Raw genomic sequence first — 26,697 nt, 5'->3', positions numbered from 1 at the left:
CAATAACAGTAATAAAATATTTCCGTGAAACATACAAGGATTTTCAAACAATCATATTTTCCACCTGTCCATTTTGATCACAATGTCACATTTTCTTTCATATTTGTACTTGATAATGTAATGACTAAAATATTGTTATGACATGAATAATATTCAAATTGTCTGTAGCATTAAACTTCAATAAAACAAATGTTTTGTTATGGAAACATTACAGAAAGATTAAAGGATTATTTCGGTAGAGTTGTTGGATAGGTGGACTTCAAAATGTTGTAGGACCAATATCAAGTTCCATATCTCTTTCTACACTATTGAATTTCTCTGTCACCATGCACTTAGTTTGTGAGAAAAGTAACTGACTGGTCATTTGACCTCTATCTCACCTTCCAGTAATAACACTATATTCACACCAATGTCACTGATTTCAACAGCCAGTTTAAATGGCTCAGCTCATCTCAGTGCTGCTAAAGATACTTTGACATTCTTTTATCCATTCAAATTTCATGCCTTTTTTTTAAACAAATGTATCAAATGAGTCACTACAGTGCTGTAATTCAGAACAAGCATCCAATAAAATCCATTCGTGCCACTTTGTCGTATAATTTCATGTTTCGTCTTAAGCTTGGGAATGTCCAAGACAGCCTTGGTTCACCTTTTGCTCAGTGCTGCTGGTCTTGTCCCATAATGAGCACAAATAAGTTACTTTGCTTTGGCAAATGCACTTTTAGCCGAATATAGGACTAAATTAGCTTTGTAACTAATCAAGCAGGTAGTTCAAATGGTGTAAATGTTCTTCCCAGTTTGGCTGAACATAACCAAGTTATCTATTTATATAACGCAAATACATAATGCTTTGATGATCTTGTTGAGTAATTACTGATTTGTTATTGGTGCATTTTTGTTCTGAACATTTACGTTTTATAAAGTCCCCCAGATGTTATAAAAGTTAATATGTCTTTGGTTGAACTAGTATTTGCCAATACCCTTTTAAACACATCAGTTTTTGTAAACAAATGTGCTTGTTCAATCTTCTCAATACAATATTCCAAGCATGGAATCGATTTGAATCCGTCTTTGTTATCGCATTGACCTTTTGTGATAATCAAACATGCAATCTTTGTGATCCATGTGGTTTTGGCATCCATCACAATAGGGTGAGCTCCAACAATTATGAACAAAATATAAATTCAATAATGTCATTGTCCATCACTAAACTGATCTCTTCCCTTACTTCAGCCAACTTATCTAGGCTGAGTCTGTAATGATGTTGTTTTATGGTAATACATCCCCTAAATTAACATCAAAGATGTTTTCCCTGGCATTTTTACAGAAATCACTGAGTCTGTAATAATTTTTGGAAGTCATGGATACATTTCTGGGACATAGCATAATATTCCATCTAAGTAGTTTCATATTAACTAATCTGGATGGTTGATTCTTAACTTTTCAATTTCTGATTTATTCTTAAATTGCTCTGATATTTTTTATTTTCTTTTCTTTTTCTTTCATCATTATTAAAATATGTCAGTTCTAACTATTCTTCCTGTCATATTATTGCTTTAACTCATTAATATAATATACTCACAAATATTTCCTCCTGTCTGGAGCACTCACTATATAATTCACATCAATGAGTTTCTTTTCAATTTGATAAGCTCCAGTGAACCTTCTGTTCTTTGTTCCTCACAAAAAGGTAACAAGACCTTAATTAAGGGCTATGGGAAGAATGCGGGTAAGTGCAGTTGAAATGCCCATCAGTCATGATTGAATGGCGGAGTGGACTCGATGGGCCGAATGGCCTTACTTCCACTCCTATGTCTTATGGTCTTATGGTCTTAAGACTAATACCTTGTCTGCAACAACAACATTTCAATCTTTTGTCTCAGTTATCAGCTCCTGTTTCATTGTTGAGCACTTTTCAAATACATTATTGCTAACTCATGTTGGTTAGTTCTTCCCTGAAATTTGAAACATATATTCAACATGTAGTCTCTGAGCATTGGTTTATGAATCTTTATTTAATTTAACAAGTCTTCTCACCTCATGTCTGTATATCAGTTCAAAAGGACTGAAGCCTGTTGGAAAACATTCCAATTGTAAGGACATTTTGGACAATAAGCTCTTGTTGTGGCCTTTACATTTTCTTAGTTAAGTGGGAGTTCCATCAAATCTTTATAAGGGTTTCTTGCCTATTAGGTTACCTCGCGATCTCTAACCAAATTTGCTTCATTAACTCCCACCCCACCCCTGCAGTATCCTGAAAATACAATTTTAGAACCATTTTACCATGTGTTGCTCTGAAACAATCCACCACGCTGCAGGCATTCACTGAAAGTAAAACATCCCTCATGCCCACGCCCCAAAGGGAAACATCAACAAGACTGCCTCCCACACCTCCCATCCATACAGTCAGGCTTTGGCAATGTAATCTCTGTGAGTGAGAATCTTACTGCAACAGCTCCTCAGCTGGGTGTAAGGAGGAGTCAGCCCAGGTCACTGGTAATTAACAGTGGGGGTGGATTAAAGGCACAGATTTAATCGATGGCAGGGATTTCCTCACTCCCTAACGTATATGATATGTCTGGCAAATTATAACAACATAACTATGTAATCCTGGCAAAATAAAATATTTTAGTATCGTAGCATGCATTTTCCTAATACTTAAGTAAACTGCCATTAAAATTTCATAAGCCATTTGTCATATTTAGTTGCAGGACCACCGCCTGATGGACAACTGTCTGTTCCCATTGGCTAGTACTTGAGATGGTCTCCATTTCCTCATTGTCACTTTGGCTTTTAAGTAACAACATTTAGGTATTAGTTCTGATTTAAATTCTGATAAGGTTACTTGAAATAGCATTCTGAATCCAGAAACCACCTGTTTTCAATCAAAGAAAATGGGTTAAACATGTCAGCCTCATTCTCTCTTCTTTCATCACTTACACTTAGGTTTGCAAAAACAAGTCAGATAACTAAATGTCCAAGTCATCTTCATCAAATAGTCCTCTTCTTTGTGTCTAATTCTGACTCTGAGACTGATTCAGAATGCAGTCAGAAACCAATCCAGAATCCTTCCTCCTGTAGCATCTCAGCTACTTTAACACCTATCGGTCGTTTCAATATTCTTGGTCAGGCTGATATTACCAAACCAGCCAAGTCATTTGCCAGGATAAAAAAAATTAATTCCCTCTGTAAGGATTTGTTCCAATACTTCAAGTACAACCTGTCCATTTACTAAGTCACTCTTTAATCCAACTCTCCTTAATGGAACTAGTTTGTAAAATCTGTGTACATTTCGAATTAATACTTTTCTTTCATTATCCATTTTGAAGGGCCATTTGTAATATTAGACAGCAGCAGATGAGTGACTTGCCCCAGTATCTCTCAACATCTTTACTGATTTGCCTCCTTGTTAAGAAACACAAGGAAATACTTCTCCATTTGAAATAGAACATTGAAAACTTCCATTGATCTGATTTTCTTTATCTGTGGAAGAATTTGCTTTACCATGCTAAGCCATCTCTCCATTTCTATTAGTTTCTGAAGGAACATGCCCCACCTGTACCACTGATACTACTCATTTCATTTCCTGATGCACTCTTTCCTTAAGCATTTTTATTCATGTAATTGTTTTCCCATTTGACTTCCAAACATTAGCTTTAGTATGTCCAGTCTAAATACAATCGAAGCATAACATCACTTTCAATTTCTGGCCTTCTCCTTACTTTGGTAAGGGGCGGCATGGAGGCTCAGTGGTCAGCACTGCTGTCTCACAGCGTCAGGGACCTGAGTTTGATTCCTGCCTCAGGCAACTGTCTGTGTGGAGTTTGCACATTCTCCCGTGTCTACGTGAGTTTCCTCCGGGTGCTCCGGTTTCCTCCCACAGTCCAAAGATGTGCAGGTCAGGTGAATTGGCCATGCTAAATTACCCATAGTGTCAGGTACGTTAGTTAAGGGTAAATATAGGGGGCAGGAATGGGTGTGGGTGGGTTACTCTTCAGAGGGTCGGTATGGACTTGTTGGGCCAAAGGGCCTGTTTCCATATTGTAGGGAATCTAATCTAATCTTGGTATCCTTCTGTTTGTTCCTTAAAGCTGATAGCTTTTTTCATCCCAGATACTATATTCCCCAATTTCCTTGTTAATCCTCAAATGACCTTCCCTCACATGTAACTATTGTTACGACCTCAGCGGATGTCATTCCTAGACCAATCAGACCCCAGACTGAAATTTGTCCTGATAGATCATATTTATTTTAATTAGGTTACCTGTTGTTAAACTACAAACACAAAATGCTGCAGATTTATATTTAAAAATAAGCCTTAGTTTGTTATGTATTTCAAATAAAGATACAATAACCTGAATTATTTACATATAATCCAAATTTAAATTTTTAAACTCATAGTAAATATAATCCCACTCAACCCAACAGCGCTCCTTTACAATACTCATACCAGACAGAATTTTCTTCTCTTTTACATCTGTTCGAGTAAATTTAAATGTGACTTATTGAGAATCAAATAGCCTCTTCCAGGGGCCATCATTACAACTGAGCATAGGCTTTCTGAACATCAAATATTCCCATCAGATTTTAACCAAACACTTCTGGTCTGGCATTCTTGAACTAAAGCTCCTTATATTGAGGAATGTCTTTCTTAATAGTTCTAAATTGCTTCCCTTTCTGTTCGAAACCTCCAGGTTCAGCTACAAATTCTGTAAAAACTTTTCAAACTAAAACTAAAAAAAAATTTTTCCCTCCATGCTGTAGGTGTTTGCCGAACTAACAGAGAAAAAAAAATCAATCTGACATTCTAAACTAAATAATTAAAGGACAACAGTCTAATTCGTTTGCTTGTTAACTCTCTCACAGTAAATAATTCTCAAAGACTACCTCTCTCAGATGGTTTCAAAATAAAAAAAAATCACCATGGCTGCAGAAATATTTACTAGTTAATCACTTAGTCACTAAACACAAATTTCTAGTTAAATCAAAACCTTCACTACAATCAAATCATCACTAAAGTTATTCTTTTATTTCTACCTTTAACTTAAGATGTTCTTTAAGCAAATCATGTTGTTTGATTTCCATATCACTTTGGATTTCAAACTTTTTAAATTCAATGTCCAGTTCCATTTCTCTTTATTTTTCTTTTTCTAGTTGTCTAGTTCGAGCTTTCTTATTTCTACTTATTGTTATCCTTTCTCTTCCCATTCCATTGATTTTTCCTTTCATTCTCTTCTCTTTCCATTGGCCTTTTCTTCTATTTTTCTTCTGATTCAAGTTTTTTTTTCTTGCATTCCCCTTTCTCTCTCCCTTTCCAGCAGCTCAAGATGTTTGCTCCATTTCCAATTGATTCTCATAGTGACATCTCAGTTTTAGATCTTCCATCTGTTTATTCAAATGGTGGGTAATCAGTTCAACCATTTCAGCCTTAAAAGATCCTGATTTTATTTTCACTAGCTCTTAGTATGATCTTAGTCAAAGATTTTAAACAATCCACAGTTATGACTTCTAACCCTAGAAAAGTCTTAGCAATAGTCAAAACTATTTTAAAATTCCAATCAATGTACTAAATTTCATAATAGCTCCTGTTTTCTTTAATATCCAGCATCGCCACGTTCTTTTCTCGTTTCTTTAAAAAATAATCACAGATTCTGCTTAAATTAAACAGATTTCTATCCTGCCTCAATTTGTTATGAACCCTACATATGGTCATACTGAATAAATCAGATTCAGGAGTGAATCTGCCTTAATAGATCGTAAGTTTTATTTTGTCAATGTTGTTAATATACTTTTCACAAAATAACTTGAGTATATTACATAAAAGAAAAGAAAACAGCATCTACATTATATATGTGTCTGGACAATTTGGAAAGATCCTATCATAAACAGCAAAAAGAAAGATTCAATCATTCTTCTCAGTATTATCGTTTACAGATACTCATCCCAAACAAAGTATAAAACCTATCTTCACTGTATAACTGATAAGATAACAAGCATTTCCTCTCAATGTCTTGCTGCACATTCACCAGGTATGATTTGTGATATTATTGTGTCTCTGCAAGACACACAGACAGACTAACTCACATTTCTCTGACTTTGGCTAAGGTGCCTAAAACAGCTGAAGACTTCTTTCCAACTCTGATGGTCTGAGAACATCCACAAGCTAAAAACTACCTTTGTGTTGGAACAGATCGTTTCTTCTGAACTGAATTTGTATCAGTCCCATGGCTACCTAGCTTTTTTTGTAAATCATAAAAGTTACACTTAATGACTGCCTCCGAAATCATCTCTCAGGGTGGCCTGCAAATCATTTAACTTGAGTCACATCTTTTTCTCTATTTTGTGCTCATGTTCAAAAAATGATTTTCTAACCTTCAAAAAAGTGTTAACTATTCAGAACTTAGATCAGAAGTCCATCTTATCTGCACATTAGAAAAAAGCTCTAAATAATAATATATTAAACAAAAGAATATAATATGTTTCTTATTTTGCATTTTGAAAGGAACAAGATAGTTTACAGGAAGAATATCTGTGGCCAAATGCCACAGAAATGCTTCATTTCAGAGAAGACCCCATGTTTGTGGGGTATTAAGACACAGAGATTCTATTCTCAGTCTATAATAAACTAGCCAATATTATCTGAAGTATCACATAAGAGATTACATTTGCTTCAATGTCCTTGAGCTAGATGGAATGGGGAATTACAGTAATTGTCTTCCCTCCATTCCATTATTTCAAAGATTTCAAGCAAGTTTATCGAGCATGATTGCCTTTAAAAATAATCCACACTCAGTTTAATTTATTATCCTATACTTTACTGAATGTTATCAATATTTGTCCGAAATTTACTTTAAAGGTTTCCCCACCAGAGCCTTAGACTGACTGACATGAAGTCATTGGGTTTATCCTTGGCGTGTAACTTTTACAATCTTTAGCCCATTGGTTGTATCCCCCTATCAAATGGGGATAGGCGATCATAGTTAATTGTTTCTGAATATTCTGATCCTTGGATAGTATTTGGCAAAGCTGTGATAGCCATCACAACTGAACAGCAAGAAGGTACTGGATATCTAGGGTCACACAGAAGAATAGCCAATTATGGGATTACACCCAGATCAATCAGATGTGGAGATATCGGTGTTGGACTGGTGTGGACTAAGTCAGAAGTCACACAACACCAGGTTATAGTCCAATGGAGTTATTTGAAATCACAAGCTTTTGGAGCACTGCTCCTCCATCAGGTGAAGCGGACTTCATTCCAGAGAAGACTTCACCTGACAAAGGAGCAGCATTCTAAAAGATTGTGATTTCAAATAAGCCTGTTGGACTACAACCTGGTATGGTGTGACTTCTGACTCAGACATATCAGGACAGTGGATATGAGCGGTAAAGACAATAAACAATACAGTTCTAGTCTGGTTAAATCCTCAGTCATCTTCCCACCCATTGTAACTAATAGAAGACTTTGTGTATCAGCAATTATCATTATTCTAAACATATATTATGGAAATCATTACCAATTATCCCATTTATTTCCAAATCACGTAACTATTTGCAGCTGTCAGTTGTGATGCTGTGGTTGGGGTGCTTTAAAGGTTATGGTAAGCAATCCATAGACAATATGATATTTTGTTAGAAGTGGCCGGCACAAAATAAAACTCGAGTTCATTAGATCACCATTCAATGTTCAAAAGAGTCAGGAGTATCATACATCTTCCTTGTAAATTCTTACATTCAGATACAGATTTTCTGCAGAAGTAATGTGAGCAGCTTGCACTCTCTGGACTTTGATGTCAAAGTGATTGTGACAAATTGTCTGCAATGATAAAAAGCAGCCAGATGGGATTGCTGCTGACCCTAGACAGCTTCCATCTTAGATTGCCCAAGGGGGATTCATGTGACAGTGAATGCATCTTCACCTCTGGAGCTTGGTTTCAAATCGAGCCAAACTGAGGGATGAAAAGTTTCCTGTTTCCCGTTGTTGTGAGGATCCCAAGGATCAAAAGAATTTCAAAGCAACTTCTTGCAGAGGTAGATCCCAGCAAAACAGGTGTTCGGAGTTGCTCAACAATTTTTAACAGCTAACTATCTTATAGCAATGCAACAGGATAGCATGATCATGCCAACAATCCTTTATGCTATTCTCAGTCAAATATTATCTCAATGTCAGGGGCAACTAATCTCACCTCGCTTTGAAAATGCAGCTCTTTTATCCATAAGGTCTGAAGATATGTGATCCTCATGGAAGCCAAACACAGATTGTCGCCAAGTGCAGCATGACACCCATCATCACCTTACTTTTGATTAAGTAGACTGGGAAATAATTGTCCAGATTCAGGACAAATCTAATCCATCCTTTTACCACATTATCAGTCTACTCTTGATCATAAGCAGAATTACAGAAAGAATCACTGACGGTACTCACCAACAGAACTTATTATAGCCTTGGTTCAAGGTGAATAACAGAATTGAATTCTAGGTGAAGTAAAAGTGACATCAAGGCAGCATTTGACCGAGTATAATGTCAAGGAGCAAAGGCAAAATTGAAGTCAGTTGGAATCAGGAAGGAACCTCTTTGTTTTGTTGAAGCCATATCTAGCTCAAAACCTACACTTATTGGCAACTAATCATCTCAGGAGATTATTACAGGAGTTCCTCAGGGTACTATCCTGCAGCCAACCATCTTCAGCTGCTTCATCCATGACCGTTCCTCCATCATAATGCCAGCATTGATAACCACACAATATTCAGTACCATTTACAACTCTTCAAATACTGATGAAGACTGAGCTCATGAAAGTTAAGAACTGGACAACAATCAGTCTTGGGCTGAAGGTGGCGAATGCCATTCAAACCAGGCAATGACCACATGCAACAAAAGAGAATCCAACCATTTCACCTTAACATTCAACAGTCGAGAGTATAGTGCTGGAAAAGCACAGCAGGTCAGACAGCATCCAAGGAGCAGGAGAAACAATGTTTTGAGCATAAGCCCTTCATCAGGAATAGATTCCTGATGAAGGGCTTATGCCCAAAATGTCGACTCTCCTGCTCCTCGGATGCTGCCTGCTTTTCCAGCACCACACTCTCGACTCTGATCTCCAGCAATTGCAGTCCCCATTTTCTCCTTAACATTCAAAAGCATCGCCGAGTAGCCCAACATCATCATTTTATGAGTTAACATTGACAGGAACTGAACTAGACCAGCTAAATAAATAACGTGGCTACAAAAGCAAGTCAGAGGCTCGGAATTCTGTGTTAAATAACTCATCCCGGCCCCCCAAGCCTGTGTACCATCTAAAAGGTGCAGATGACAGAACACCATTCACTTGATGAGGGCAGCTACAATGAAGCTCAACAGACTCAACACTCAAAACAAAGTGATTGCCTAGATTAGCACTGCCAACTCAAACATTCACTCCCTCCACTGATGGGGCACAGTGGCATCAATGTGTACCTCATACAAAGTGCACAGTGTCAGCACAACCTCCCAAGGCTCCTTCAGCAGGAGCTTCAAATCTGGAATCTCTTCTACCTAGAAGGACAAAGGCAGCAGACATTATGAGAAACTAACATCACCAGTAAGCTCCCCTTCAAGGTGTGCACTGTCCTGATTGGAAGTATATTGCCATTTTCTCACTGCCTCAGGATAAACAAAACCTGGAAACAACAGCATTGTGATTGTGCTCACCAAATAGAACAGATAGAAATTTCAGAAGATGGCTCACCATCACCTTCCAAGACAATTAGGGATCAGCAATAAATACTGACCTTACCGCTAATACCTACATTCCAAGAATGCATGAACAAATATCATGCTGAAACTAAAAATAGACAGAAAACACTGGGAATACTCAGCAGGTCATGCAGTACCTGTGAAATTGGGAAAAGATCCACAAAAGATTAATATTTCAGGCTGATGATCTTTCAGAAGCATTCTCAAGAACGTTCACTGACCTGAAATCTTTGGGAAGAACTTGTGACGGTGTTGCCTGATGACTGCGGCTTCAACATAACTCAAGAAGCTCAATACTGTCCAAAATAAAGTAGTTGCTGTGGTTGGCACTCCACCAACTCAAACATGCACTCCCTCCACTCATGCAATTTGTTAGCATTGCTATATATTTCATCACTTTCCTTAACAGGTTAGTAATACAAATATGACACGGCTCCAGTGTGAAAGATATTTCACGCTACCTCTAACATGAAACAAAAGTTGGATAACCTTTAATTTATTTGACAATGCCCTTAACATCCTCTGCAACTCCTCACCAACTAACCAACCCAGCCTGATAATCTAAAACAAACAGTTGACGCCATACATACTGGAAAGCTGAAAGCAAAACAGAAAATGCTGGAAACGCAGAGCTCAGTCAGCGGCCGTGATGAGGGAAACAGAGTCAATGAGTGGAATATAATGAGCTGAATGACATTGTCTGGGGGTGGGGTGGGGAGTGGGCATGTTGTTTTTATTGGGCAGGGGAACACAGAGTGACTCTTTTTTAAATATCACCCCATTACCAACCTATGACTCCCGAAAAGTACGAATTGTAAACAGCATTCCTGCCTGAGGATCAATGGAGATGCTTCAAAGACCACTTAGACCTCATTCCACTGCTACTGGGGTATTCAACAATCGGCAGGAGGAGGGGGCTATGCGATGTGGACAGACCAGCACCACCTATACCCTGGGAATATGCCTGAAGTCTGCTTGGCTGGGGAGAGGTGATAGTGTCCTCTCCTTTCTGGGACGGAGTGACCAATGATAAGGGAAGTTCTGGCAGGTGGGCACTTCACACTAATCCCAGCACCCACCCATGACTGAGCCGGGCAATCTCACCCCTTACCTGCGTTCTAAGGCTCAGAATAAAGGGGAACTAAATTAAGACTGAGAAAAGAAGGAATTTCTTCAGACAGAGGTTTAAGAGTCTTTGAAAATCTTTGCCAGAGAGAGCTGTGGGACCAGAGTCCTGGTGCACATTTAAGATTGAGGCAGATAGATTGTGATCAGTCAGGGACTCAAGGGTTATAGGGAGAGGGCTGGACAGTGGACATGTGGAGTGTCAGGTCAGCGATCACCCTATTGAATGGTGGAGCAAGCTTGAGTGACCACACGGCTTGATTTTTACAGCCATAAGGTCAATGGACCCTAGATTTTAGGCCTACCAGGGTATACACAGTTCCCACTTCTCCCAGATACTGGAAAGTGATAGGATGGTAGCCCTCAAAGTTCCTGTAAGAAATCCCTGCAGAAGGAGCAAGGATCTGTGGCAGGCAGCAGATGCCTGACCTCAATTCAGTGCTCTTGGAAATGGCCACGATGATGTTGCCAGTGGCTGTCCAGACTGGTGAATTGGCCCACTGCTGCACTCCTGTTCCCCACCTCCATACCCTGACTGCACCTGTGGGCTCATGACATTCCATTCATTGATTATGTTTCTCTCAGCACAGATGAAGTCTTTGCATTTCCAGCATTTTCTGTTCTGATTTCAGCTTTCTGGTATGTACAGCGTTAGCTGTTTGTTTTAGAATATCAGGCTGGGTTGTTTTGTGGATGAGGGGTTGCAGGTAACCTTAAGAATATTGCCAAATAATGTAAAGTTCATCCAACTTCCGTTTCATGTTATAGGTGACATGAAATACCTTACCAACTGGAACCGTGCTATATTTGTTTTACTAACCTGCAAGGAATGTGATGAACAGTTGTAGCAATGTTAACCAGTTACATCAACCAGTTGTTTCACTCATTTTTAGGCAGCACCTTGGATGATAAATGGCATGTGAGTTAGTGACAGGTGAATGTGCAGGTAACGTTGCCAAGCACTGACAGTGACAACTCCACATTGTAGTTTAGCTCCAGATATCTTTGCTGCAAATGGCATGTCTCAACAAACAGAAACCTGTTGCCCTACAGCTACACGCACTCATTGCCAGGTAGATGTGCCAGGGAACTACAGATATGGTCAGAAAAATTATGGCTAGCAGGCCAAGCGCATGTAAATGTTTATCAAACACCATCAGGTTTTTCTTTTAAAGTCAGTTTTATGTAACTTAAAACTAGGAAGCTTGATACTAGGAAAATTTTCAACATCGAACACCCATCACTGAGTTCTTTCCTAGCAGTAACGTAGCATTGATGTATTGAAGAACACTTGCAGCAGCTTCTCAAGAGCTGCAGTATTAACACCATACTGAGATGGTGCCAGTCTTACTGTTGAGGGAGATGCTTTATAAATCTCCAAAGACTTGTGTGTTCTGCTGAATCTTTGGAAATAACTGTTCTCCGGTGTTTATACTGTAGTATTGGTAACAATAATATTGCAGCTTCATTCATTACATCATTTTTTTCTTGTGTGTTCTGATCCAAAAAAACATTGGAAACACAAAACAAACAGCAGTGATATTCCAAACTGAGAACTAAGAACACGAAACAAGATCACAATCTTTTTTAAATTTGGACTTAAACCAATTCCCTCTGACAGTTAATTGCATTGGAGTTAGGCCCCTCAGTGGGACTTCCACCCAATTACCATTAATTTTATGCCTTTGTTACTTGCATGTATGCAGCATTAAACTTTCACTGAAAAGTAGCTTAAATACTTAAAAGGGTATAAATCACCCAGAAGCTTCATAGTGCATATTAACCTATAATTAGGGAACAGAGGAAGCCAGAGGTTCCTGTTCTTACTTGTTCAAATCCCCTTCATAGGTAAGAAAGCTGTCATTCAGAAAACGTTTGCAGTGCCGTCTCACTATCTCATTGTCATGGGTAAATGATTGGCAATAATCATTGTTCTCTTTAGTGAAAGTGAGAAAGAGAACATTACAGCTCAAGGACTGTCCCAATAATAGAATGTATCATATTAAAACCATAGCCAAAGAAAACACAACCATTGTATGCAGGCTGGTCATGAAGACCAGAATAACAGGTTAACAGAAATAATAGCTGTAATAAGCCAAATAGCCCACACCACCAAACAATAAGATTATCATTGATCACCTATTTTGACTCCACTTTTCTGCCAAATGACTGTATTCGTGATTCACACAATGGCTCATTTATCAATTTCAGGCTTAAAGATGAGAAAGGTTTCACAAAAAATATTCATAAACCCAGATGTAGAAATACATTCAAAACTCAGTCATAAAGTCCTGTCACACTGATCCCTATTTCAAGACTCTATACAGTCAGTGGTAACAGCTTTTCAGCATTTACCCTAACAAGTCCTCCAAGAATTTTATAAATTTCAATAAGATTGCCTCTCATTATTCTAAATGCCAGAGAATAAATAGGCTATTCTTCTCAATAGCTCCTCCTAATAGAACCTCTCAGGCTAGGATTCATCTAGTGAGCCTCAACTCCATCTCCTCTACAGCAAGTAAACACTTCCTCAGATGGGGGAGGAGGAGGGAAAGGGTAGAACGCATTCCTTGATGTGATCTTACCAAAGTCCTTCATAGTCACAATACATCTTGCTTACTCTCATCCTCAATTCCTTTAGAATCAAGGCTAATCAATGGGCATTTTCATATTTACCCCACACTGTACTCCAACAGCCACTTTCTTGTTCTCTCATTTAACCTATTTCTCCTTCTGCCTTTTGTGGCTTCCTCTGCCTACATTCTTCTCTTGGATTATACCATTTCATATGTTGCACCAAGGGGAAAGCTGGTCGATCTTATGAGTCAACCAGTAAGTAGCCACAGGACACAGACCAGGAAGAAAGCACCCAACAAGTTTGATCCTTCAGTTAACTGCTGCCTGCCAAAGTAACAAATAGAGATTACAAGACGAAAAGACGATAACATATAGGAGCAGAATTAGGCCATTCAGAGCATCAAGTCTGCTTCGCCATTCAATCATGGCTGATATGTTTCTCACCACCATTTTCCTGCCTTCTCCTGTTACCCCTGATCCCCTTACTAATCAAGAATGTAACTATCTCTGCCTTACATACACTCAATGACTTGACCTCGGTAATATTCTGGGGAAATGAATTCCACAGATTTACCACCCTCAGGTCCTAGTCTCTCCTACCATGGGAAACACCATCTCCGTGTCCACTCTACCCAGACGTCTCAGTATTTTGTGAATTTCAATCCTTCTAAATTCAATTGAGTACAGACCCAGAGTCTTGAACTGCTCCTTCTATGAATATGCCTTCATCCTGGGATCATTCTTGTACACCCTCTCTGGCGACCCTCCTCCAACTCCAGCACATCGTTCCTTGGAACCAGGGCTCAAAACTGCTCACAATATTCCAAATGTTGTCTAACAAGAGCCTTATAGAGCCTCAGCAGTATGTCCGTATTCTTGTATCATAAAATGAATGCAAAGATTGCATTATCATTCCTCACTGCCAAATGAATATACATACTAACTTAAGAAAATCTTGAACTATGACTCATAAGTCCCTCTGAGCTTCAGATTTCTGAAACCCTTAGCTATTGAGAAAATAGTCACTATTCTTCCTACCAAAGTGCATAACCTCACACTTCCTCACATTTTATTCCATATGCCGCTTTTTTTTGCTCACTCTCCTAGCCTTTCCAAGTCTTTCTGCAGCCTCCCCACCTCCTCAACATTACCTGGCCCTCCACCTTCCTTTGTGTCTTTTGTATTGTTAGAAACAATGATCTCAGTTCCTCTGTCCAAATTGTGACTGTACAATGTGAATAGTTGTGGTTCCAATATTGATTCTGTGGAACTCCATTAGTTGCTGGCTGACATCCTGAAAAAGACTCCTTTATCCCCATTTTCTGTCTTCTGCCATCAGCCAATCCTTTATCCATGCCACTGATACCATCCTATTACTCATAAAGTCAAGAATAAAATCACTTGGCCTTCCTGTTCCTGACCAGCAACCCTTGCTAGGAATGCACAAATGTTGACATCAGTCCAAAATAGAATCATGAAGGAAGTGCACACTGACATTCACAATCAAGGATGCATTAAACATTAGCACTTGAGTGACGTGATGAAGGATGCCTGATGAAAATAAGACCAGCAATATATCAAGGATGGAACAAGACAAAATTAAGGAGGATGGAGGTGGAAGATAAAAGGTAGAAGACAGAAATTAGGATGGATGCACATTTCATACTTCATTGAAGAACACTGAATGTTTTCTTTTCATACTGAGACATTGTCACTATTTGCCACCAGGTCATGAAATTGCAGAAGCTACAGGTGCATAAGCAGTCTTTAAATCCATGCATAAAACCTCTGCTCTTTGGTTATCCAATGTAATACTTGGAGAAAGAACTATCTTATTCCATTATTAAAGATGTAAATATATACTTGATATACTTCCAAATCTTTACCTTTTATGCAGTGATATGTACCAGCTGCTTTTACACTGTAACTGGTGTGAGAGAATACCTTTTCCAAGTGATTTCTGTTAAGAGATTAGCCAAAACTAAAGGCTTTTGTTCCCATAGTTACTATGAATTATGATTTGACTGCTCTAATGATAACTGAAAAAAGTCAGCAATGTGAAGTCGCTACAACAGTAATGATTGGACAATGGACTCAAATCACTCCATGGACCTGTGAGGATGTATCTCATTACTCCTTCTGGTAGAATCCAAAACCTCAGGAAAGTGATGGCACACGAAATACTCTAGAACCTGTTCATTGTTAACAGTCAAGGCAAAAAAACCTCCTAAACAAGCAAACTGAAGATGAAAATGTATGGTGCAGATTGATGGAGCTTTTGTTCCATCCTGTCCTGCTCAATTACATAGAAGGTGCAGGTGCATTGGCAAGCACAAGGAAATATGCATGTTCTACTGTGTTCAGCTTATGGAGAGAACCTAAGTATAGAGCCAGTCTCCACAACATAAGATTGGAAAATATACTGTCCAAGACCAAATACGTGAAGAAATGGTTAAGAAATGACATCAATATTGGATTTTCAGAGCTGACCCATTCTTGAAGAAAAAGAGAACAGAGACACAAAGAATGCATTGGGTTTGAGGTTTAGGGAATGAATGTGTCAGACTATGTCAGCACACAGTGTTAATTTCAACCCAGTAAGACTGCAGGGAGTGGGATAACATGGGAGGAGATGTGCTGGTTACACAGGAACAAAACAACTGAAGAAATTTAAATTCACTTGCTCTGACCATAGAAATATGATAAGACAGACGCAAATAAGACTGTGATATAAACAAAGAGAGGTTGGAGGTTGGTCATATATCAAATGTCCAGTTTATTATATCCAAGAGTGCGAGTGAATATACCAGCCCTTGGAGCATTTGCTTTCAAAGTGAAGAGTTAATAAAGAAAAAGGAGTTTGTTACAAAAGAAGACATCAAGCTTTTTGAAGACAGCTTTAGAAAAACTAAGGCAATGAAGCCTAGAAAGTCAATAGGGTAGATTTTCAACATACTGTGTGGATTTTCTTTTGCAGATTGTCTGCTCATTACAAACATAGCCATGTTTGTGAGGTCTTTTTCTGGCAAGTCTTAAGAAACACTATTATTTCGTTGCAAACATGTGTTATGGGAAGTGGTATATGTGAGATTGGACGCTCAATTTCAACTCATTGAATTGCAGGAAGAGGAAGAATGTTCAGGTATATGAGTTTGGAGGCTAGAACTGGGAGGTAAGGTTTTAATAAGTACAAATCCCTTTTATTGTCTTGTTTCAAACATTAAGGTAGAAGAGTCTGTCGAGCTATGCATACAATACTGAGGCGAAGGTAATGGAGTGGTTTAGCCTCAGGTTAAACATTTTATCATTGTGATTAGATGTTTGTTTTTGGTGCTGAGAAATCTCTGGGCAACCTTCAGATCTTGAATTGCACTGTGGCCCAAGATTAGTATTGAAACTAACAAATAATCAAATCAGCCTCACAGCACAGATACACCCAACTTGGATTGAGTCAAACATTAATGAAGTAATGTAATCCAAAGAGAAAATCAGTGCTCACAGACCAGCGGAGAAAACTGTTGCTCTTTAAATTTTTATATATCAGTGGGGATACAGCTACAAAGTTACAATTATCCTGCTGGCTCTGAGAACGTGAAAAAATACTTGGTTGATTCTCCACACGTTGCAGCTTTGTGAACTCAAGAGATTGAACTCAGACCGTCATGCACATATGTAAACAAACTGTACTACACTGCTTTTATATTTATTTCAAGGCCCATGTTTAGTAACCCTGCATAAACTCTTATAAACAAAACTTGGATTTAGTAACAGAGGATTTAAAAGCTGCAGCTTCATGAAGTGCATGTTTATTTCACTGTTTTGCCGTTCCCAGAGAGAATAGTTTATGCAGGCAGAGAACCAGGGTCACAAATACTTGGAATCTATTAGAAGCACTGTTTAGGAGGGTATTCTTTTGACAAACTGTTCTGTCTGAATAGAGAAGCATTGTCACTGCCAGGCCTAATATTAACAGCCCATATTTTTCAAACGAGTTTTTCAACTACAATCATGGACAGTAATTTTCAACAGTGTCTTGAAGCCTTATTTTGAACAGCCTGGCCCCTTTGAAAAGAAACTTGCATGCATGAGCAAAAAGCCACGTCCTATCCCTCTGACTCTCTCAAATACTGGGCCAAGTTGGTTCTAGGCAGTTGGGATTGACTCTTGAAAATCTATTGGATGGTTTTGTCCTTTTCTGTTGTGGTGAGTGGGTGTCATATTTCACAGTGTGTCAGTGATGGATTTGGATTGACTGTCAGCTGTGAATTAGTAGCAGTCTAATAGGAAAGGGTGGGGAATAAGAGACAGCAACAGGATACCGTGTCTATCAATGATTGCTAAAGAAAATAAGTTAAGAGATGATGCAAATATTTTTCTTTGGTGGTCTGGAACTACATATATTCCATATACCCAGCCACAAAACCTTACAATTTATAAATGTAGTAAATATTTTCAGCCACCCAATCTATACTCCCTGTTCTCGCATTCCCCCATCCCCCACCACCATGTGCACTACTCTTTGTATTTCAGGATTTGGTCTCAAAATCTGATCATCCAGTTCCCTTCCAACACCAGGACTGTCAGCGCTGAGATCAAAAGTAACATAATTTAACTGTTTACAATGAAGCAATGCATTGTGTAAGGGAGGTGATCATTCAACAACTGCAGTTCACCAAACTCTTCTCCATTCACGCAAAGAAGGTTAGATTTAATTTAATAATATTTTTGATTTGCTAATTTATATTCCTAATTGTTGAGAGATAGAAAACCACTGAGTCTCAGAGTTTTTCCGCCAATATTAATTGTATGTACGACTCTGCAAATATTGACAGTCACTGTACTTATAATTATGGCTGTCCTGTCAGTGCTGCTCTGAGTGCTCACTGTACCATGACTGTCTCCTCTGTGCAGTTGATTCTGCCTCTCTCCCTGCTTACACTACAGTCTTTTCAGATGCTCCGAGTGTTGTCAATCCCGATGTGGATAGTAATATCTGTCTTCAAGTTGGCTGTCTGAAAAATAACTGCAACATCTCTCCTGTACTGACTGTCTTCCTACTGACAGTAATGAAGGTTTTAATGTCTGATGGTTGCAATCATTGGTAGGCTGAAAAACTGAGCAAGATGGATGAATACATTAAACTTTAAAACAAGTTTAAAAGGGGTCTGAAATGATATGTACTTAAAATGCTAATTAGTTAGCTCTCATGTTGTTTCCTCAGAGATTACAAATAGTAAGCAATTTGTTAGCTTGTCTCAGTAATAGATAAACACCAGCCATCGTGTTGGGTGCTTGACAAGCGTTCTGGCAGATTGTGTCCTTCATAACTGCAAACAGCAAGAGATAAAACACAGGCTAAAAGCAAAAAGGATTTGAAATAAAAACACCATCATGCAGTCAAGCAGCAAAAGACTATAAGGGCGGAGTGCAACAGGGAAATGGCCAGGTTCTATTTAAGTGGGTCTAGTTATTATGGTCAACCTGAATGATCAACTTATCATCAAATAAAGTAACTGGTGGATTTGGATTACAACATGTTACAAGTCTGACTCCCCAATGCCTGACCACCATTCACACGTGTGATGGGGTTCTTTCCAATTGACTGTATGACAGCAGCTCCAATAACATGCAATGAGCTCAATACCCATCCAGGAAAAAGCAGCCCATCCAACTGGCAATCTGCCCACCAACTTAAATATTCATTTCTTCCACTAGTGCCACATAGTAGTACACACCAAATGCAGTGCAGCAACTCACTGAGGATCCTTTGACAGTTTCTTCCAAACCGCAACCTTTTTCCACCTAGAGGGTCTGGAGTAACAGACACCATCATCTGCAAACTCCTCCTCCTCCCCAAGCAATGTATCATACTGACTTGAAACTATTATCTGTCACTGTCAGTGTTATTGTTATCTGTCTGTTAGCACTGTGAGCATACCTGTACCAGATGAACTGCAGTTGTTCTGCAGTGATCCTGTCTGGAGCAAATAGATAATCACATTGTGCAGCATCCAGAAAGGTTGGCATTAGTGATGGATAATTTCATTCATTTTTTTAAAATTAATTTTCAGTTTTGCTCTGTTCCATTTTTATTAATCTTGATTGAATGAGATGAAAATCAAAAAGGTTTTACACAATTTTCTCTGCCAGATTACTATCAAGGTGAACATTTTTCTCTAGAGTATTATGTACAATCCAATATTATACGAGCGCAAGTGATAACCAGATATCGGAGGCAATTCTGAATAGAACTGTTAAATGTAAGCTTAGAAATGGACAGAGGTAGAAGAGACTGAGAATGTTTATTCTGAAAAACGAAACCTCAGGGGATATTATTGAGGGAATAGATCGATTGAGCTATTATGCATGAGGCTTGCACAAACTGAAAAATGGGAACAAGGAATGAGAAGAGGGAAGGTGGGCCAAAAGTTTAGATCAGGCCACTTTATCTAGGGGATGTTGCTTGTGTCAATGGATTGCCTAAAGAAACAGTGGAGACTGACTCTGTTGAAAAATTCAAAGGAGAATTGCATAATAGCTTGAAAGAACCAGAAGTCTGAGGGGTGATTGCACCTCGAACTAAGCTGCTTTCTGTTATTTTCAATCGTATATTTTTGTTTGATTCTAACTTCAGCAAAGTGAGAGATAATAGGGAAAGACTGGAAAGAAGCGTTTGAGGCAAGGCTACTTACCTAAACTGAAAATTGAAAGTGCTGCTTAAACCATCTGCTGGTGCTAAGAACATGAGGTTTGGTGGGGGCTACACTCTTGCAGGTTTATACTGAATGTATTGGTCCAGTTCTAGCTTCATAAATATTCGACAACAAGCAGGTTCACTTACAGAGCCCTTTATCTGAATAAGCATCCTGACTCAACCTTTACATATGTTGCATGACTATTTCACAGATCCGTGAGTATTTCCTCTAATCTCTAATCTTGCCAGATGTTTGCTAGATTTGCAAATATACTCTATAATCATGTACTCATAATCTGGGTAAAATAGTCTTATCAATTCTATCCATGTTTTTTGACGTCTAGATCACGTTACTCCCATCCATCACATTTGCTGCTTCACAGTTCTTTCTGCATGAATAGCAATCATATTTCCTACAAAACAAATTTCTCTTCAAAAGTAAACATTTGGAGTTAGCAACTTTAGGATATCAAGAGGTGAAACATGCAATACAAATATAGTGTCATTCTTTGTATAACATCACCAAATGTCCACTTATCTTTCAACCAACGCAACCAGAAATGGAGTATTTGCCAGTGCACTGTGTTGCTGTTTATGTGACCTGGCTGTGTATAAATTGGCTGCTGTGTTTTTCTGTGAAATAAATGGTGGCTATGTTTCTTGAAAAATTCATGCACTGAAAAATAATAAATAAGTAATTTACTAAAAAGGACTTTGGCACATCACAAGGATATAAGATCTGTTACGAAATCTATTATTTTTTAAAATTTTATTCTGCAGCCAGTCTCAGTGAAGATTTCAGCATAATCGAGCTTGAAGCTACTTCCAGGATCAAATTTATTTTCCTGCATTTGTCACTGTCTTTCTTTGATATTTGCTAAACAAGTTTTGAAGCCAACGAATTATTTAAAATATTTATTCTGCAAGCTCTTTGAAAATCTTCACACGTGGATCTTTATCAAATATCTTTTTGGAAATTTAACTTATACCCACAGTTTTGTTTGGCTCTTCAAAGAATTCCAACAGATTAATGAGACATGAGCATAGTTACCTCTTGATGATTGATGAGCACATACAATGCTTACAAGTGTTTCCTATTACAGATATTTTTAGGTTAACTGATCTTTGTCCCATGTTTTCTTCCATTTCCAAACATTAGAATTGTAATTTCAGTTTCTCTCTACTGAGAGAGCAGTTTGTGTAAACTATGGCCTGGAACCTATGCTTTCACAGATCACTTGTTCTTTTTCAGGACCCTATTACTCAATTATTATTATTATTCCTTATCAGCGCTCTAAACTCACCAAGTTTTAGCAAGAAATTAATCTCTTCAGATTGTTGGAATATGAAACATAGATTAAACTTTTAAACTGAAAGTATCTAAAAAAGTTATAAACGAAAATATGAAGTAAAAAAGGTATTATTGAATGATCATATTCAACAATATTTAGCTTTGTAACAATTTTGTAGACAATTTGTTTCCATCTCATAATAAAATCCTCACTGAACACGACATCAGAAATCTTCTCCACACCCCAGTGCACTTTCTGTTATTGACAACTATTCCAAATGACCCCGAAAGCTGGGAAGATTTCTGTTCTTTCTCAATATCCTAATTTGAAATTGTTCAGCACCAGCGCCATCTGTCCTGGGAATTTGCAATTGCTGTCTTTCCCAGGAAAACTAGTGACTCACTTTATCTAACTACTTGAGGAGATTACTTTAGGATGTTTGTGGATGGGTTCCCGAGCAAACAGACAAAACTTAATGATAACACAATACACTGGCGCCTGGGATTTCCACGGGTGTTCTCCCAGTCTCCTGCTGTAGCTCATTGGGAAGGTCAGCGAAATCTCAAATAACTGCGGTAAACAGCCATTTCCGCCATTTCTCCAAAAGGTTTGCTAATTCTCTACCAACGTTAGTGGAGTGAGGTGTTGTTTTTAACAAGGTTAACTACAATCAGTAGGATTTTTGACTGTTATTGATGTTGGTGCAGCCATATTGATGTTGGTGTCTGAGACACCTGCCTGCTTCTGATTGTTGGCTGCATGCTCTGTCCATTTCCTCTGACCAGGGAGACCTCTGACTCGACTCAAGTAGCATCAGTTAGGAAACTACACAACCCAATCCACAATGTGCCATCAAGGGATTAACATCACAGGCAATGACTGTATTGGGTGCTTCTGTTTTGCAGTGTAAGCACTTAAACAGAAAATGTGTTTCTGTGAAACATATTCTCCAGATGAACACTTGTTTATTTCTCTTTGAGAATATTTCGTCCCACTGAAATCTATAAATCTCTCCATTGAAAATTATTGATTAAATTTAATTTGGTAGCCAAAATTGGGTGTTCTGGGGAATGTAGCTGATCTCACGATCATCTGAAGATTCCATTATTCTAATTTCTTAATATTGGAAATCATCAAGTCTATTCATAACAAAATGTGGAAAACTTTGATGGGTAAATCTAACATCAAGAGACAAAGTGATGAAAACTTGGTTCAATGTAGAGAGTTAATTTATAGTAATTGGGTAGAATGAGAATTTTTTAGGTTATGGCTACTCATCCTTATCAAACTAGATTTAACACAACATCGCGCTTCTTCTAACAGAACTACTGCATCTGTAACATTTCTTGTTCTTTTGGTTAAAATGAATATGACAAGCTGCACTGGACTCCAGTGCACCAGTGTAAATTGCAACTTCTGGGGAAATTAGAACTTGTTTTGATAAACTGCTGGACAACATTAGAATAAAAACAGTTTAATCAGCAAAGGAAAATTAGGAAAATTGCCATGGTCTTGTAATTTAATAATTTACTTTAGTCAAAGGGAGAAAGAGTCTGAAGGCATTTTGTTATAGCATAGCCAATTTTAGAGCAAGTTAAATTATAAAAGGGAACATTGCACTATCCACAAAGTGATCTTTAACTGTGAATGAAGCTACGTCCTTCTCACTAAATGAACTCCGATTGAAGTGAAAAGAAAGCCAGGAAACAAGTTCACAAATTCTGGCAAGACACAAAGACCAGGAGGTACAATTTGGGGGCAGGGGGAGGTGGGGGAATCAAAATAAGAGAGAATTCCTTCATATAACTCATTGTAGTTCGTCCTATCTGGCTATCCATTGCTGAATTTGCAATTCATCACATTACTTGCTGACTAATCAAGTGTATTGCTCAGTCTACTTCCTATTGATTTGTCACTCAAGCCCATGTTATACTACACATACCATCATATTGGATAATTGACCTTCAGTAAGTTTATGTTGTAATTGCTAAATGGTCAGCACCTTTTGTCAAGAACCTGTTGTTCTACCTATATTTTCATTCATTGTCACTGAATCCAGTATAGTTCACAAAAGAGAGGAAAGATTACTTTATGTAAGAGTATTTGCACTGATGTAGCGAGCACTTTTCATGTCTTCAGAATGTCACAAAATGCCACACAATGAACAGATTACTTTTTAATATGAGGTCACTGATGTTGTGCAAGCAAATATAGCAACCAGTCTGCATATGCAAGTAATATTCCAAAAAAAAGTAAGACAAAATGCCAGTTAATCTGTTCAGCTGGTGTTGACCAGGCCATTGGGAAAATTCCCTGTTCAGCGTGATGCCATGTAATTTTTTACACTTTCTGAGAAAGTCTACAGCCTAGACAGATCAAACCTAACATAAAACTCACCAAAGACCACCTAAAGCAGCTATCATGAATAAGTCAGTTATTTTGTACAGACCTAGAAATATCACTTGATCACTGATGATAAACAGACTGTTTTCTGCTCATTGCCATGGGGCAGATTTGATGAGATTAAATCAGAAATCCAGAAAACTAACTTTTTCTGATGTTTTTACGCTTAAAACTCAACAGATTGAGAATCGGTACCAGAAATGCTGGCAACCATGTCGCTGACTAGAATACGCTGACATTTACAACTTAGATGCTGGAAGTACATAACAATTCGGTAACTGATATCAAATATAATCTGACCCAAATTCCAGCAAAATGGATCCCTCAATTAGCATCTTTGGAGCATTTGCAATACAGAACGAGAAAAACAATCAGAAAAGCCCTGGGCATTTGGGGCGATCCCACTGCCAGCTTCCTTTACCTGAGGTAGCAACACCTTTACCTGAGATAGCAACACCTTTACCTGAGGTAGCCGGAGGAACCCAAGATCAGTGAGTTAGAACAGAGAGGTAGACAAGTGTGGGGTCCTTGAATGGTGAAGGCAGACTGTATGTTTGGGGTACGGTATGCTGAGAATGTTCTAAAAGGTGCAGACAATGGTTGACTGTTTAGGTGGGGGTGTTAGGGGAGGAAGAAGGTGTAGTGAGTGCTGTGCAAGTGTGTTTGATGAGGGTTTGGAGGGGGAGGGAGGAGTGAGGGTGAATGCCTTGAAGGATGCAGATAGTGTGTGTTTAGTGGGTGGGGTTGGGAGAGGAGTGGGGATGTTGTGCATAGGAGGAGAGGGGGTTGTGAATACCCTCAATGGTGCAGATAATCGTTAATTGCCCCAGAAGGGTATATCAGAGTGGTTGTGGGAAGTGGAGAATTTCTCTAAAGAGAGTAGAGAGGGGGTGTGTACCATCTCCCTTTCCCCTGTGTAAGAAAGATATGCAGGTATTCACCCCGAAGGACAGAGAAAGTCGGGACACTTTTTCCAAAAGCAAGCAGTCGGGCCCCGAATTCCGGAGCTGCAGAACATTGCAATACTGGCTGCACTTACCCTCACTAACAGCACAGCCGCCGACTGCTGCTCGCTCCCAGCTTCTGAACACAGCTCCCAGCGGCAGATAAAAGGTGAGATCTTTCCATTGAGTGCAGAGTATCTCTCACACGACGAAGTGTCCGCACATTGCCACGGACACCAGCGATAACACAGGCTCCAATAGCGAATGAGCAGGATCTCTGACCCGCCCCGTTCCCTGTGTCTGCAAACAGCTCCCAGATATGGGGAATAATTATTACGTACCTATTGTAGTGGTGGTATCTGTTTTGTATTAGCTGGTCTTCGTACACAGTGCCAAGTACAGGGGGCGCAGGATGGGGGGGGGTGGTGGGGGTGAGGGGCTAGTGGGTGGGTTGGGGCAAGATTGTCTGGACAAGGAGTGGCAAAGTGGGCAAAGGGATTTGCTCGGAGAGAGGGAAAGTGATAGTTTGAGGGAGGGAGAGAACACTGGGGGCTCCGGGAAGACCGTCAGAAGGGCAGAAGCAGATAGAGGGAGGCGAGGTCACTTGGAGACTTCCTGGAGATGTTCATTTCCAATCCTCCTCTCCAGTTCCTGGCGGAGCAGCCGGGACCCTCGGTGGAAGCGGAGTCGCCCCAAACATGGACTGGAGCCATCAGCTGGGAACGTGGCTGCGCTACCAGAGCCGCGGGCCTGGGAGGACCGGCACAGGGCGTTTGTGCAGTGACAGGGCAGTCGGGGGGTATCAGGGCAGTGACAGGGCAGATAGAGGGTATCAGGGCAGTGACAGGGCAGTCAGGGGGTATCAGGGCAGTGACAGGGCAGATAGAGGGTATCAGGGCAGTGAGTGGGCAGGTAGAGGGTATCAAAGCAGTGACAGGGCAGATAGAGGGTATCAGGGCAGTGACCGAGTAGTAAGGGAGTATCAGGGCAGTGACAGGGCAGATAGAGGGTATCAGGGCAGTGACAGGGCAGTCAGGGGAGTATCAGGGCAGTGACAGGGCAGTTAGATGGGTCAGTGCAGAGATCTGGTGGTGGACAGGGCTGGGGGGATCGGGTCTGGGGGGAGAGAGGGGGGTCAGTGAGGGTGAGGGTGGGGGCGGGCGGGGCTGGGGGTCAGTGAGGGTAGGGGTGACAGGGCTGGGGAAGGGGGATCAGTGAGGGTGGGGGTGACGGGGCTGGGGGAGGGGGTGATGATGGGGGTGACAGGGGCTGGGGAAGGGGGTGAGGGTGGGGGTGACAGGGGCTGGGGGAGGGGGTCAGTGAGGGTGGGGATGACAAGGGCTGGGGGAGGGGGGGTCAGTGAGGGTGGGGGTGGGCGGGGCTGCTGGGTGGTGGAGTGGAGGGGCTGTACTCTCCCCCTCTGCCTCTACCCGCCGGTAACCCGGAGCAAACCCGTCCCTGCCCGAGGAAGCGGGCGAACTGTCGGAGTCGTTGCCCGGAGATGTCCCGGTGGTTCAAACAGAAACGAAAATACACATAAGGAAGGTTCTCAAAAACAAAGGCACCCTTTCATCCTGGGCACTGCATTGCCCCCACCCCCTCCCCAGCCTGAGAGCATGGGGCACTACCACCCTCTGAGCTTACCTTACCTTTAGCCCGGTCTCTGCAGCCCTGCCCCTGTCAGTGATGTTGTAGTCCGGCTCGGAATGGCTCAGGATGTTGAACTGCTTCTCCAAGACATTGAAGAGACAGAGAGAGACCCTCACTCCCTGAATGGCCTTCTCTGCAGCCCTTGGTCTCGGGAGTGCTGCCAGGGAGCCCGGGCATTAAACTTAAAGCTGGGTGCCCAGTGATCTGCCATTGCCCGCGGGAACCAGCCCTTGGGGGGGGGTTGGGGGGGGGGGGAGTGGGAGGTCAGAAACAGAGA

The 26,697-nt window shown here is 40.0% G+C and overlaps 1 protein-coding gene across 1 annotated transcript in view; it reads right to left on the bottom strand.

Annotated features, from left to right (window-relative positions):
- LOC132829079 (neurturin) overlaps window positions 1-26,493 on the bottom strand; it is a 136,726-nt gene extending 110,233 nt beyond the window's left edge. Inside the window, exon 1 of the mRNA XM_060846382.1 lies at window positions 26,420-26,493. The gene's annotated coding sequence lies outside the window, so the exon portion shown is untranslated. The remainder of the gene's footprint in view (window positions 1-26,419) is intronic.
- Window positions 26,494-26,697: the final 204 nt, after the last annotated feature.

The sequence above is a fragment of the Hemiscyllium ocellatum genome, chromosome 28, assembly GCF_020745735.1.
Source record: "Hemiscyllium ocellatum isolate sHemOce1 chromosome 28, sHemOce1.pat.X.cur, whole genome shotgun sequence".
NCBI classification, from domain to species: domain Eukaryota; kingdom Metazoa; phylum Chordata; class Chondrichthyes; order Orectolobiformes; family Hemiscylliidae; genus Hemiscyllium; species Hemiscyllium ocellatum.
Note: the sequence above shows the minus strand (reverse complement) of the source record. Positions and strands in the feature narration are given on the sequence as shown.